This window comes from Pocillopora verrucosa, chromosome 13 (assembly GCF_036669915.1).
Source record: "Pocillopora verrucosa isolate sample1 chromosome 13, ASM3666991v2, whole genome shotgun sequence".
Taxonomy (NCBI): domain Eukaryota; kingdom Metazoa; phylum Cnidaria; class Anthozoa; order Scleractinia; family Pocilloporidae; genus Pocillopora; species Pocillopora verrucosa.
The window spans coordinates 12,461,036-12,470,502 of NC_089324.1; the positions used below are offsets into that span (position 1 = coordinate 12,461,036).

The following is a 9,467-nucleotide window of genomic DNA, read 5'->3' on the forward strand; positions in this document are numbered from 1 at the left end:
CTTTTCCTTTTTCCTTACTATGCAATACTAACAATTTTTACTCTTTGTAAATTTTTCTTTTTTTCCCGACTTCAAGAAAACTTCGAACTTCGTCATCTGTGATTTGTTTCAATTCTTTGCGTTCCTTAATCTTCCTCGTTCCTATTTGGTAATTATGTACCTGTTTGGATCTCTCTTTATAACTGAGAAACTTTACTATTTCAAAGTTCAATTTGACTGATATTTAAAGGAAATTCTTAGCAAGGAAAATGGAAATGACTTAAAATATGGCCCCGTCAAACAGATTTGTTTTTTTTAATTATTGCCGGAAAATGTTTGGAAATTAAATGTGAATGAAAATGACTAAAAATGTAAATGAAAGGCAAGGGTTGACTTCAGGTAACTAGTGAGTGTGAGCATTCTACTTCTTTACAGTTGATGTTATTCACGATTCTGTTCTTTTACAAAAAATGTTCTAAGTCCGTCCTCGTTTTCAAAAGCAAAGAAGTCATGAAAATAATCATAAGACAAATCCACCAAACTGGAGAGGTACGTCATACTTTGGCAGGACAGTTCACACGCACGCTCGATTTCCTCGGAAGGGCGAGTGCGCTACATTAGAATTTTTATTTCAAAATGTATTCCACTGACAAATAAGGAGAGAGAGTAGCGCGGAAAACACCGGAACAAGTTACGGTTTGCGTTTTATCCTTAAAGATGTCTTGTGTATTTAATGTGGAGCGGACTCGACTAAGGGGCCGGGACTGTTGCCTCTCCGTGAGAAAACGGAACAAAGAGAGGAATACCTTTATAATCGCATTCTGCTTCATTCAATTGACTTCCAGGTGGACTGGATATACACACATTTAATTGTAATGTGAATTTTGAGACTTGTGCTCGGGAATTGCGGCAAAAAGTCAGGAATCTCGCTGAGAAATGCTCCCAAGTGCCTCGTTTGTGATCCACGCGTGCACTAGGCTCTTACCACGCGCCACGCTTTCAAATGCCTCGTTTGTGATTCACGCGTGTATCAGGTTGGTACCACACGCCACGCGTTCAAGCGTGATCGTGGACTCTTGTGAGAGGGCTGCGCTAAGTGTTTCTATACTTCTAGGTTCACTGAAGATATTTCTTGCAAAATTGTTTTAAAAACTACAAAGTTTTGCATCAAATGTCTGTAATGAACTTTGAAGTACAAAAGCGCATCGAGCATCGCTCTCCCAAGAGTTCGCGAAGGAGTCCACGATCACCCTTGAAAGTGTGGCGCGCGCTAACAGCCTGATGAACGCGTGGATGACAAGCGAGACATTCGAGAGCTTTTCTCAGCGCGACTCCTGTCGTTTTGCCGCATTTCCCTAACACAAGTCTAAAAATTCCTTCTCAGAGACAAAGAAATCACTGAAAAACAGCTAAACCATTTTTGTGACTGATGAAAGTAACACTTCCTCTTGAATTCATTCCTTAGAAGAAGAGTTTGAGGAACTATCTATTCCTTCATGTCTTGCGGGCTGTCTATGTCTGTCTAAAGGAATCCCTTTTTCCACATGAAGCTTACACAGAGACCAGGAGTTAGCCAATCACATCCTGTACATTAGGAATCTTCCACCAATCACATCCACTCGATTTCAATTAACCAAACGAGTGGATGTGATTGGCCAATTTGTGAGCTAACAACAACAAATCTACCTCGGTCGCTCTCTTACATTTGAGATTTTAAATCGTAAAGTGGAATTCTTGAAAAGCGATAAAAAGTCATTGAATGAGTGTGAAATAAAAAAATCGTCGCGCTTTCTTATATCGTTTATAAAAATCCGTTAGAGAAATTTTTGCTACCAAAAGATATTCCTGGGAGAGGTGTACACGTTCGATCGTTTTGCCTTTGAGGTTTTTCTTTCTGTTTATATCATTCAACCATCGATCGCGAGAATGCCAAAGGTTTGACTTCTTACCAACTGAGATTCGATGCTTAGCTACACAAGAGAGGCGGATGAGATGTTCAAGAATAATTCGGAGTAACAGGATAAGTGAATGAGCTACCGATAAGCTTAAACAATTTTGAATTTTTAGATTTATCCACTCCGAATGGTCGGAGGAACATGCTGAGTGGCAGCCAATCACATCCTGTACATTAGAAATCTTGGACCAATCACATCCACTCGATTTGAATTAACCAAACGAGTGGATGTGATTGGCCAATTTGCGAGCTAACAAAAACAAATATACAGCGGTCCTTCTTATGGGCCCTTTCGTACTCTCACCGGCTTTTGAGGGATGGAATTTGGAAAAGCAATCTAAAAAGTCATTAGAAGAGTATGAGATCAACAGAGACATCTTTTGTTGTCATATGTATCATGAGACCCTGTTTAGAGCAGTTATAAGCCAAAAGTTATTCTTAGAATCAGTGCGCGCTCGATCATTTTGCCTTCGAGGTTTTTCTTTTCGTATATATCTTTCAGCCACCGATCGCAATAATGCCGAAATTTAGACTTCTTACCAATAGAGATTCGATGCTTGGCTGCAAAAGAGAAGTGGAAGAGGTGTTGAAGAAGAATTCGTAGCAGCAGGACAAGCAAATGAGTTGCAAGTGATTTGAAAATTTCCCGAAGATAGGTACCGATTAAACAATTTAGAAGTTTTATATTTAGATTTTTTCAAGACAATTGTTATATTAAGGTCCAGACCACAGCTTAAAGCTTTTGTTTTATTTTATTAAACACCAATTTAGACTAACTGCTTCACTGCACACTAGCTGTATACCCTGAGGGCTTTTAAATATCATGGTATAAAGCAAAAAGTAAACAACATAAAAAATATCATACTGAAGTGGGTATTATATTAATCAAATTTGAAGAGGTTTGGTGTGATGATTGGTTTGTGATATTTGCAAGTAGAATGATAATAGGAAAAACACATTGAGTCTTTTTTTTTTAATCAACTGCAGGTTTTTGTTGTTGCAACATCCATTATTAAATTTCTTTAATACAGAATAAGTTTCAATAACTTTGTTCTATTTTCTTCAAGATCATTCTCTGTTTCTGGGGCACAAATAAAAGAAACCCGAGTTACAAAAAGAGTAATAAATTCTGATTCAATATATTTGAATATATGAGTAATAGTTGTTGTTTCCACATGTAACAGGATGGTCCTGCTGAAGATTGCCCTGAGGTGGGGTGACCTTGACTGTGGCAAAGGTGACTTAGGAAACTTAAGCATTTGTTTATAGTCTTGGCCTGTAATTCTGATGATTACAGTTTTTTTTACGGTAATTCAAATGTCAGTCCTTATACAGGAATGTACCTTCCATATGACCTGTGCAGTCACATACCATGAGATAACTGAAAGAAAATGTTATTGTGTTTGGCATTGAACTACCATTGTAAGTACAGTGGCATCAGTAGTCCCAAAAATGAATGATTTCCTGCAAGTATGAATGTATAGGAGGAGGTGTAGGGGTAATTAACCCTATTTTTTCAAGGATGCATAGGTTTTGATGATTGTAGAGTGTATCTTTTGGCTTTCAAGCTTTTTAACTTTGTATTCATGGAAACTATGTAGCATTTTTATTTAGTGGAACTTAAGCCCTCAAAGGTGTAGCAATTGAGTCTGCAACCAGATGTCCTTTGTTTACAACTGTGTGATTATATAATTTTTCTGAAATTCATGTTTTTACTTTGACCTTACATTTACTTTCATGTTTAGGGGCACATAGGATGCATGGTTGGTGCTACTTCTGCTCAGGCCATGCGGAGGATAGCATTTCTTCCCTGAATAGTAGGACAACAAGCACATCTGTTGCCAAGGACAAATTGAAAATCAAAGAATAAATGAGTTGGTTGGTCTCCACAGTCCCTCCCAGTCAATATACAGCATGCAAGGCTCCCCATGAACTGGCTATAAAGAGAGTGATTCTCGCTTTTGCATCTTTAAGAAAGACATCATATAAAAATGGAAACTATCTAAACAAAAAGCCATGTTGGACACTCGCTGAAGAGAATGAAATTGCCTTTGTTTGCCAACTTTAAAAGTTGTACTCCATATGCTCAGTCTTTAAAGGACCCTGCCGAAAATTGCTTATTCCATGGAAAGAAGAGGATAAAATTAGGAAAACAGAGTTCAAGGGGTCAAGAGGCCCAATTCCATGTTCTTCAGTACACATCCCATAGTTTCATGCAAATGGCTTGGACAATTCTGCCTTTAGATGGGGAAAATGGCAGAGGTCCAGTATTCTTGTTTTGTTTTTAAAACTTTGATGGTCCCTAAAAACTGATAGGTTATCACAAAATAAATAAAGAATAGAATTAAATATGGGAAAAAAATAGTAATAGGTGATGTGGCTCAGTTCCTTGTTCTTCAGTCCACACGTTACATAGTTTTAAGTATATTCCTTGGACAATTCTGTTTTTAGGTGGGGAAAATGGCAGAGGTCTAGCAGTCTTTGATTTTTTTAATTTTGTTTTTACAAATATATGGGTCTTTAATATCTGAAAGGTAAAATAAAGAGGCTCTTAATTTTAGGACAAACTCTCCTCGTCAGCGCTAGCACCTAAGGAAACGTTTGTAGAAAATTATGGAGAATATGCATACTGATGTAAGGGTGTAAAGATTTAAAAATAAGTACTGTTTTGCACCCTGAAACTATTTGATACCCTTATCTCTGAAGCATTCAGAGTAGAGGAAGGGGGAATTAAGGCAAAAAGTTTACGCGCAGAAAGACAATGAAATTTAATCGCTGCAAGAGGTAAAAACACTGTCGATGATGCCTGACGATGCAGTGGATCGGCGAGAGCTCGGAGAGATGAAACGAGATAAAATTTCTATACAAAAATTATCACAACGATTGATTCCCATTCAGACTCTTGTGTGTGCTCATTAAAAGACGAAAGAAACGTTTTACCAGATCTAATTAGCTATATTTTATTTGAAATGTCTTACCGCACTCAAACTAAGAAGCTCCACACTTATCAACGGGTAAAAAATACGAAAAATAAGTTACAGAGTACCTTCATGATGCACAAGATTGGCAGTCATTTCGTACATTTCGTAGACAAGATGGCTCGTTCTTCAAATGCTAAGGATCATTTTAAACAGTTTAGAATATCACTATTACAAGTCAGATTGAAATCTACTCGTCTTCGTCCGCCATATTGAAAACTTATACTCAATACGCACGCTCTCTGAAGGATACCGCTGGAAATTCCTGACATGACGACGCTTTGATTACGTTTAAATGGTGTGTTGCAACAGCGGAAGTACAAAACTGATTAGTTTTAAACATTCTCGAGAAGTAACTGATTGGTATAAATAGCAAGTCAAATTTTGTTATCATGAAGATGTTTACATCGGGAAGTTATAAGGTCTTATTGGGTTATTGGTTGGTAAATTTGTAAAGGGAGAATGGAAGCGCTGAAAAGGAGAAACGGACTAGAGCTCAAAATATATACCAATAATAAATGGAAATAATATTGACTTCAAAGAGAATGCGTACAAGTCTTGAGCATTGTTCTAGTCTAGCGCGGAATTTACATATGGGATGCAGAAATTTCAGACTTTTTAACCAACTCAAACTCATCACGTTCTTGTAAAAAAATTCAGAAAAAATGCAGAAAAATTTCAGAAGTCGCTCAGTAACATGGACAAAAGTTTATGCATGTATACGGAAGTGTTCGCCTTAATTAAACGCATGCGTAGTGGGTTGGTCGGAACCCTGAAAGTCCCTAGAGGTCAACTTTGATCTTGTCCCACTTGGTTGAGCAACAAACCATAGATTCATATATATACGATAACAGACCTTTTATATAGACGTGCTCCCGAGCACATATATAAAATTGGAACGATACAGAGAAGATTAGCATGGCCCCTGCGCAAGGATGACACGCAAATTCGTGAAGCGTTCCAAATTTTTTTTCTTTTGCGGCAGAGATATATTAAATAAACTATATGAACTTCACTGCCACTTTTTGCTCCAAATTACAAAATATTATTTTCAAGGCATTACTTCGCTAAACAGACGATTAAATGGCTATAATAACTCGTAAACTAGTATTTTGAATCCAAATCGTCGCTTCTTCCGTGAAAAATTGCAAATTTAGGCCGAAAATAAAAAAAGAGTGAAAACACGCATAGAGCGACACTCTCGAAAGAGTCCACGATCGCGCTCGAATGCGTGACGCGCACTAACGACCAAACGCACGCGTGGATCACATACGAGGCATTCGATTCGAGTGCCTTTCTACGCGCGGCTCGTATCGTAGCTTTTGACCCTTTTCGGCACAACAACTAAAGAGTTAAGTGCTCCATCAAGGGCCAATTAGTCGCTGTGACAGTTGTACAAGCACCCAAATTTTAGTAAAATGCGTTTACATGTTCCATGTAAACTCATGGATCGCCATCGACGTCAAGCAACCAATTTTCTCTGACTGATGAAAGGAAGGTGTTTTCAAATCCATGCCTTAAAAGCAGTGTTGGAGAAACTGCAAAAGTTGTTGCGATGGAAGTACCAGGGGAAAATCTCTCTTCAGTGATTCAGGACGTTCCGTTCAATCGATCGAAGGCTCGATCGCTGAGGCCATCGATAGTACCTTTCAACCATAAAAATAATCGTCGTAGCTCTGATTGCATTCACCTGTGACTTAAGTTGCGACTTGAAATTGAGAATCTGTAGAGGAATACGACCTTCAGACTCTCGTGAATCGTGTAAGGATTTACGCAATCTGAAATTTATGGAATAACGTATGGACAAATTAAAAAAGATTTAAATTATTAGTTAGAAGAAGGAACGAAGAACGATAACCAACAAGAAACTCGAACAGATACATCACATAACCGAGTAAACCACGCGTTCGATTACGATTGTACAAGCTAGCTATTGAGTAATTTCACCAAAACCCTGACATAAACAGTCTAAATAACAAAGCGTGCAGAACAATCAATGAAAATTAGGATAGTAATAAACTTACTTCGTGACAAGATTCCAAAGGTAACCTAAAAAGCGAATGAAAAGGGATAGCCAGAAGAACGTCAAGAAATGAAGAGCTAATATTCTTGCAGATTAAAGTAAAGGCGTATTGAAAACCTTATTTCAGACTCAAGTTACGAGTCAAAAATCAAACATTAAACATATTAAAATCAATTTCATCGAGGTTAAAATGTCACGCTATCGCTGTTGCATCGAAATTGTATTGAACGTTTTCGTTGGGTGAAAAATCATCGGATGTTTTAATCAAGATTAGACGTGCACATATTAAAATATAACCACTATTTTGTGACCACTTTTAACCACGATCAAGGGCCGCAAGCGCCTTTGGTTCCACATGAAAACAGACTAAACGTTGCGTGACAAGAAGTTAGTCACGACCACTGCGGTCAGGCTAATGGTCTCTGTAGAGTGAGCCAATCACATCCACTGAATTAGAAATCTTTGACCAATCACATCCACTGGATATCCATTAAGCTGACCAATCACATCAACTCGATTTCAATTAACCAAACGAGTGGATGCGATTGGTCAATTTGAGCTAACAAGTACAACAAATCTATAATAGATTGTTCCCTATCTCGTAAGGGAGGATTCTAATTCATTGAAAGAGAGAGAGATCAGCGAAAACTTTGAGCGTTCTAATCTGTATTATAAGATATAATTTATATTTAGAACTTTTTCAGCCAGAAAATATTTGTAGAAGAGACGTACGCGCTCGATTGTTTTCGTTTCTGTCGTTTGCCTTTGAGGTTTTTCTTTCGGTTTATAGCTTCAGCTATAGCGAGAATGCCGAAGTTTAGACGTTTCAGCAATGGGGATTTGGTGCTTAACTACACGAAAGAAGCGAACGAGGTGTTCAAGAGGAATTCGGAGCAGCAGGACCAGGTCATTAGCATACTTCCCGAAGAGGTAGGCTTAAACAATTTATAATTGTTAGATTAAAATTTCAAAAAGCCAATTGTTAAAGTCCTAACCGGCACGGCTTATCGCTTTTGTTTTGTTTAGTAAAACATCAGTTAAGACCGACTGCTTCATTGCGCTCTTAATTGTATGCTCTGAGGACTTAAACACAAACAAAACAATTAAAAGTTTAAGACCGATTTGTTCTTACCGATATTGAGGCGGCGAGGCGAAAGTTCAGGTCATTTAAATACGAGTCACGTCAAGTTCAGGTCATATTCTACTTCAGGTCGCCTGATAAAGAAAAAAATTGAAAAAACAAGCGAACAGTGAGAAATAGCCCGAACTACTCATGCATAATGGTATTTTCGATCGACGGAAAATCGCTTAGTTGGTTTATTTATCTGTAACCTCGTGATATTAGCCATGTATATTAACCCTGTGCGTATCGAAGCCGCTAAGACGGAATCTTATCTTGTTTTGCGACGATTACAGTAAAATTGAATTGCTTGTGGCTTTTAAATTATGGTGATAATAAAACTTAGCGATGTTACAATCAGACGTTAATAAAAAACCTATCCTACGCTAAGATACTCGATTAAGAAACGAATTCATATTTAGTTCATAGTTATGACTTAAAAAAAAAATACTTGTTCATTTAGTGATGAAAGTTTCTTCGTATTCCTTTGGTTTTAGAAAGACTTACCCTGAAGGGTCTTTTATTCCATTGCTCAACTTAACAACCTAATCTTTGTTATCACAGCACTATTACGTTCAGGTCAAAAAACTTGCTATTGAAACTGTTAAGAAGAGAAAAGGGGATGTTCAAAATGAACTTGATGTTCAAGGAGAGTACTTGCTCCAGTTTGGAAAATATCGTGGCCAGTCCTTCAGGTGGATGCTGGAAAACGCTCCTAGCTACATTGGTTGGTTTGTTGACAACATCCGCAATGACAAAGAGACCAAATCTCCTATAAGTCAAAACAAAGCTGCCTTAAAGAAGTATGTGGAATCTTTTCAAGAGGGTCGTGATGTTGTGGCCCTGAAGAAAAAGCAGAGGGAGGATAAAGAGCCCAAAAAGCAACACAGTTCTCCACAACCAAGCCAAAACTCTGCATCAAAAAAAGTTGTCTCCCCCCTGGCAGCTGGTCTGGCATCTGGGCACATAAGCACCAAGAAATATTTGTCCTGGGTTGCGTCAACTACAGGTGTTGAAAAGTTCAAACCCACCATCCTTGTATCAGTGAGAAAAAAGAAAACCGAAGACACCTTCTGCCACTGTGACTTCTACATCTACATGTACTCAAGATGTAGATGATGAAGAGCTTTGTGCCTTTGCTGACCAAATAGAGGATAATTTAGATAATATTTCAAATTTTAGGTATTACTAACTGTTTCTGTTTGAAGATGTGTTCTGAAATAATGTTCTGCATTTTCATTGTAGTCCAACCAACCAGTGAGCCAAATATAAGTCAGCAGCTTACACCAGGTGCATCTCAATCAATACAAGCACCTGAACCAGAAAGCCTGTGCCACTAGTACCAGAAGTAGTTGAAGTGCCTGTGGCTCAGCCAGAGCAATTACTAACAGCTTCAGTAGCCCTCCTCAGCAG

The 9,467-nt window shown here is 38.1% G+C and overlaps 1 non-coding gene across 1 annotated transcript; it reads left to right on the forward strand.

Annotated features, from left to right (window-relative positions):
* Positions 1-5,780: 5,780 nt before the first annotated feature.
* On the forward strand, positions 5,781-5,881 carry LOC131776806 (U6 spliceosomal RNA). The gene has a single exon (XR_009339578.2). It is a non-coding gene; the product is annotated as a U6 spliceosomal RNA (small nuclear RNA).
* The last annotated feature ends 3,586 nt before the right edge of the window (positions 5,882-9,467 follow it).